Source organism: Trachypithecus francoisi, unplaced genomic scaffold (genome assembly GCF_009764315.1).
Source record: "Trachypithecus francoisi isolate TF-2019V2 unplaced genomic scaffold, Tfra_2.0 Lachesis_group14, whole genome shotgun sequence".
Classification (NCBI taxonomy): Eukaryota; Metazoa; Chordata; class Mammalia; order Primates; family Cercopithecidae; genus Trachypithecus; species Trachypithecus francoisi.
In genome coordinates, this window is record NW_022681459.1 from 30,885,249 (window position 1) to 30,890,572 (window position 5,324).

Genomic DNA, 5,324 nt, shown 5'->3' on the forward strand with positions numbered 1-5,324 from the left:
TGGACTGACCGAGGACCGCTGAGAGGGCAAACACCAGCGACCCTGTGCAGGACGGCTTCTCTGTCTGTGCAGTGAGTTACCAGGTTCGTGTGTTTGGAGTTTCTGGACTCATCGCAGGGTTCCACCCCTGCACGTCGCAGTTCCCCAGTAATCAAATCCTGGCTTTTGTGCCTGGAAGTGCACAGGGAGGGAACAACTTTGTAAGTCAGTGGCAGGGTAGGGAGTTCTGGTTCTCCAGGGCCAGAGGCTATGCTCAGAAGGATTTCTTAGCAGGAGCTTTGGGGCCCCCAGTCAACACTTCCCCACAGACAGCCTGGCCAGCTCTGTGGACGGAGGAGGCACCCAAGGGTCCCAGGCCACCAAGTGACCAAGACATGAAGGCACCCAGGATTTCCTGGGGGTGCGCTGATCCCAAGGAAGCCATGTGTGGTCAGATGGGGGGACCAGTGCCCCAGGGGACCTGCAGCACAGCAGGGCCTGCCCTCCTGGGTGAGACTGGTCGGCATCTGTGGGGATCTGGGGGGCCACAGTGAGGACTCTGTGCTCCCGGGGGCCACATCAACCCACCTGCCCTGAAACAGAACCCAAGTCTTCTGCCTAGAGGAGCACCTGGGCACCTGCCTCCTGTCCTGCCCTGGACACATCCCAGCGGCTGCACATGGGGGAGGCACAGCCTGGGCTTGGGGCCAGGGGGACACTGTGGAGACACTAGACCTTGGGGTGACAATGCCTGCTCAGAACTTCCCCCCACATTGGGGCTTCTCCAGCTTGAGCTTTCCTGGGGAAGGCAGGGCCTGTCCTTCCTCAGCACCATGGGAGGGAGGCAAGGCCAGCTGTTGAAGTGGCCCCAGTACGGGGCTCCAGGAGAGAAAGTACATCTCAGGGAATGAAAACAGAGACTGGGCTGCCCAGATGCGCTCGGTGGCTCAGAAGTCATTAGAAAATGTTCTGAGCCCCCGATTTTGGCTCTAAGAGGGACTGACCGGCTCGTGACCGCTCTCCTGCCTGCGCCTCGAGAGGGGGTGTTCAGCACTGGCGGCAGCTCTCCCTCCAGGAGGAGCTTCACAAACATCCGCTCTCTGCGGGGTCGCCTCTCCGTGGCCTGGGGCCACTGTCAGAGGCAGGCTCTCCAGCTGCCGTCATCTGGGAAACATGGGGGGCGAGCGGGGGTCACGGATGGGGCTCACTGGGGACTGAGAATCTGTCCCGCAGGACTCTCTGAGATGGAAACGCTGGCAGAGGTGAAAAGTGCGTCATGTGCTTCACTGAACCCGGCTGCTTATTTATGTTTGGAGGGCTAGTTTCAAGGACTCCTCTTCTCCCTCTCCAATGATAGCGTCAGCGGAAATGCAGACAGGGACAGGGCTGCTGGGGTTTCCTCCTTGGAATGAAGCGCAGCCGGAGGATTTGCTGATTCACGAGCAGGCCCTGACCACCAAGTTCAGGGTAACAAATCCATACGGGTCCTGAGCCCCGTAGCTCCCTGAGCCTCAGCATAAACATCGTAAACCTCCTGGCCCTGGCAGTGTCTGTTTCATCCCCTCCAGAGCAAGTGCAAGTGTGAGATTTAGAGATTCTAAGAGAAGGGCCAGAGGTCTTGAAAACGACCTTCATTCGTTCATTCATTCGATAAATTGGGGGGGACCTCCGTGTCCTGTGTTTAGTGAGGCCTGGGATGCAGCCGTGAAGGGCGCTGCTCTCAGGAGCAGACGGAGGTGTAGACGAGCTACACACCCACCTCGGGCCCACAGAAGGGTATGCGGGGAGCTGTGGGTGTGGGGAGGAGACCCCTCCACATCACGCTGACGGTGTCGGCAGAGTGACCAGCTTCTGCAGGAGTGGAACCTGCGGGGTCTTCTGTGACTTGTGTAACTGAATCTTTTTCCCAGTCGTTAGTCTTTTCCTTTTGGGACACTTGGCTAGTTTGGAAATGGTTTCTTCCATCCGTTGCCTGCCTTTTAGCTTTGTCGATGGGGTCCTATTGTAAATTTTGGTACATGTTGAATGTGAACAATAGTTATGAGGTGAGTGCCATGAGTTCCTGTGTGCCTGTCACCCAGTCCGGCCATGCGAGGTGCTGGAGGGACTGTCCACATCCCCCTTTCTTAGGACGCCTGAGTCTCAGGTGTGACTTACAGGGTATTTCTTATGGCAAGACGGTTAAAACAAACCGGTGTCTCTTCTGTCCTTCTATGGCTCTGGCTTCTGATGTTCTAATGGCGTTCTCATCGGCCAGGGCTGAGAACAAAATGACAGACTGCGGGGCTGAAACGGCAGAAACTTACTTCCCACGGTTCTGGAGGTTGCGAGTCTTGGATCACCGTGTCGTGTGGTCAGGTTCCTGGTGAGGGTCGGATTCCTGGCTCACGGAACCGCCTTCCCAAGGCTCCCTCTCCTGATACCATATCCCTGGGGGTGAGGCCTCAACATGGGAATTTGGGGGACGCATCAGCACTGACTCCATCTCAAATGGTTAGCTCTTTAATCCCCTGGAATGTTGTTTGGGGTTGTGTGAGAGACGCGTCTAACATTTTCTTTTTCAAATACATAGCCAGTTGTCACATCATTTATTGAAAAAGGAATCTTTTCTCCACCGACTGACATGAAATGCTACCATCATCGTAAACAACGTTCCCATAAATACTTAGTGCTGTCTCTGCTGTCTCAGTCCTGACTCACGGGGCTGACTTCTGTTTCTGCATCAACTATGACAACTTTACAGCAGGCTGCCTCCCCGAGGCCGTTCAGAAGCATTCCTCAGCGGGTCCTACACGTTTCCTCTCCCACGTCAAGTTTAGAAGCAGTGTCAAGACCCACAGCAGTCCTGTGGGAGTTTTAAGGGATGCACAGAATTTATGGGGACAGTTTGGAAAACTGACATTCATGTGACTTAGATTCCTACTACTTGGAAATGGATTCCAGCTCTCAACGAATTTAGAGCTTTGGCAGAGTTTTAAAGATTTCTTTGATGTCCGATGTGCTCATTTCTTGGTTTGTTCTTGAGTATTTTCTGAATTTTTATGAAATCCACCAAGTTTTTGTTATAATGAATGGGACACTTTCCCACAAACTGTTGTAATTCTGTATTGCTGTTCTAATAAACACTGTTGATCGATGCATATTGATGTTACACTTGTGATTGTAATAGTTTGTCCATTCATTATTTTGAACTTTTTAGGTAAACAGTCATATAATTATGCAAGTAATTATAGTTGTGTCTCTGCCTTTCTAATATTTATACTTTGTATATATTATCATGTTGGCCAGGACTCAAGTACAAAATCAAGCGTCTTTCTCTTGTTTCTGACTAATGTTGAATGATTCTAATGTGGGAGTTTCCAAACTGGTGGCCAGGGGGCCAAATGCAGCCTGTGGTCTCTTCTTGTAGGTGGTTTTATTGGAACACAGTTATTTCCATTCTTCTACGTATTGTCTGATGGCTACGTTCGGGCCACAGCAGTCGCGTTAAATAGTCCAGACAGAGGCAATATTGCCCAAAAAACCTAGAATATTCACAATCTGAACCTTTACAGAAAAGTTTGCTGATATCTGTTCTCATGTATTAAATACAATGTTTGTTACAGGTTAAGGAAGTTTCTGACTGTTTTTAGCTTTCTGAATATTTTGTGGTTGTGCGTGCTTTAAAATTAGGACTAAATATTAAACTGACCTGATACTTGTTAGGGGCCTATCTTTTGAGATGCCCCAAAGTTCCCCTTTTTTAGTCTCTCATGTAGTGAGTTGTACTAACAGATTCTCTAATGTTGAACCATCTTTGCTTTCCAGAGATTTTACTTGCTCCTGATGGATTGGATTCTGTTAATACTTTTATTTTTGGGTGATTACATCCCTATTATAAATAATATGTCAGCATCACTGTGTGTAGATGTGTGTGTGTTATTCTTGCCATTAGTTTCTCAGGTTTTTGATTAACTGTTGAAGTGCTTTGGATCTGTGTCCCCACCCAAATCTCATGTTGAATTGTAATCCCCAATGTTGGAGGTGAGGCTTGGTGGAAGGTGGATGGATCATGGGAGTGAATTTCTCATAAATGGTTTAGTACTTTCCACGTGGTACTGTTCTCGCAATAGTGAGTTCTCATGAGATCTGGTCGTTTAAACGTGTGTAGCACCTCCCTGACCCTCCTGCTTTTGCTCTGGCCACGTAAGACGCACCGACTCCCCCTTCACCTTCCACCATGATTGAAGGTTTCCTGAGGCTGCCCCAAAGCTGAGCGGAAGCCGGCATCATGCTTCCCGTACAGCCTGCAGAACCATGAGCCAATTAAACCTCTTTCCTTAAAAATCACCCAGTCTCAGGTATTTCTCCATAGCAATGTGAGAATGGACTCATACAACTATATATTATAGAATGAATTGTGATACTTTTGTCGTTTTCTGTGCCTGGAAATAATAGTAATTCTTAGTAACAATTCACCTGTATCAAGTTATTCCTGTGCAGCAAACACACTTCTATATATTTTACATGAGTCAAGTCTTTAACCTGGAATCAACCCTGTGAACTAGGTATTGCTTTCATGTCCATCTGACAGATGAAGAGGCTGAGAGTTTAAGTAGTCTGCCTAAGGTCACCAGCCATGGGGGTGAAGATGGGATTTGAACTGAGCGGTTGGCCTTCAGAGGACAGGTTCCTAAACGGTCATTCTGTCTCTCCGTTGCAGAGGTCAGTCCCGCATATTCCCGTATAAAACTGCCTGAGCTTGGTGCTTTTTTAAAGGATATCATTTGACTACCTTTTTTTTTTTTTTCTGTTTCCTGCCCATGTCCCATAGGGCTAATCAGATTTTCTATTTCTGCTTGAGTCAATGTTATACTTTATATTTTCCTTTTTGTTGTTGTTTTTAGATTTTATTTTATTTTTTGAGACAGAGTCTCGCTCTGTTGCCTAGGCTGGAGTGATCTCTGCTTATTGCAACCTCTGCCTCTCAGGCTCAAGCGATTCTCCTGCCTCAGCCTCCCAAGTAGCTGAGATTAAAGGTGTGTGCCACCTCGCCCGGCTAAGTTTTGTATTTTTAGTAGAGATGGGGTTTCACCATGTTGGCCAGGCTGGTCTTGAACTCCTGACCTCAAGTGATCCACCTGCCTTGACCTCCCGAAGTGCAGAGATTACAGGCGTGAGTCACTGCACCCAGCCATACTTTATATTTTCTAAGAAAATCATCTATTTCACCTGGCTTTTAAAATGTATCAGTATAAGCCAGAACATGGTAGTTTTATAATTGAAAAAACCTGCCCTGTTTGTTCTCTGTTCCTCTCTCCCTGTGACCCGGGGACTCTGTGTGTCCCAGGGGTCTGCCTGTGTCT

At 48.6% G+C, this 5,324-nt stretch overlaps 1 pseudogene; it reads right to left on the bottom strand.

Annotated features, from left to right (window-relative positions):
* Positions 1-430: 430 nt before the first annotated feature.
* LOC117096493 lies at positions 431-1,177 on the bottom strand (annotated as a pseudogene).
* Between the last annotated feature and the right edge of the window lie 4,147 nt (positions 1,178-5,324).